This window comes from Corylus avellana, chromosome ca4 (assembly GCF_901000735.1).
Source record: "Corylus avellana chromosome ca4, CavTom2PMs-1.0".
In the NCBI taxonomy this organism is placed as follows: Eukaryota; Viridiplantae; Streptophyta; class Magnoliopsida; order Fagales; family Betulaceae; genus Corylus; species Corylus avellana.
The window spans coordinates 24333747-24334448 of NC_081544.1; positions in this window are offsets into that span (position 1 = coordinate 24333747).

Below are 702 nucleotides of genomic sequence, written 5' to 3' on the forward strand. Positions count from 1 at the left end.
TAAACCCATCACTTGAACCCATGGGTCAAAGGCCTAACATCCCAAGAAAGCCTGATACATCCGAATGGGCTCTATGAATGTGACCCAGCATAAGACAACAAAGGCGGCGTCGTTTCTTACGCTCTCGGTCAACCAAAGACCGACTACTCTATTACAACGAATCTCCTACACTTAACATCCGGATGCATCCATCACAATCGGAATACGACTTAGCTATATGGACAGCTCACACATGGCAAGATCATTAGAACGGTTAGGATCTGCTTTTAAAAGACTCTTGACAGTTACGCGCCATCCTCCGAATCCTATCAATGTAGGTAACGGCCTCTTACAAATCATAATGACAGGAGACATGAACGATAACTCTGCCGGCTGTTACGCCCAAATCCTGGATCCTCCGCTAGGTCATCATAGCCACATCTGCATGATCAACTATAAAAGACCTCTCCCTAGAGGTACGCAAAATATACAACTCTAAGCTCTATACTGAGTTTGCACAAACACTGACTTAAGCATCGGAGGCGGAACCACCGGCCACCACCCGGCGCATCCTCTTAAAGTGTACATTCATTTTTGTAGGTCTGAAAGGAAGCGCAAAGAAGAAAGGAGTGGCTTGGATTCCCCTTGAGTCCACTGTACCGGAAACTGTAACAACAATATTAAAGCAAATGTTTTGAGTTCGCACTTTGTCTATTCATCCCC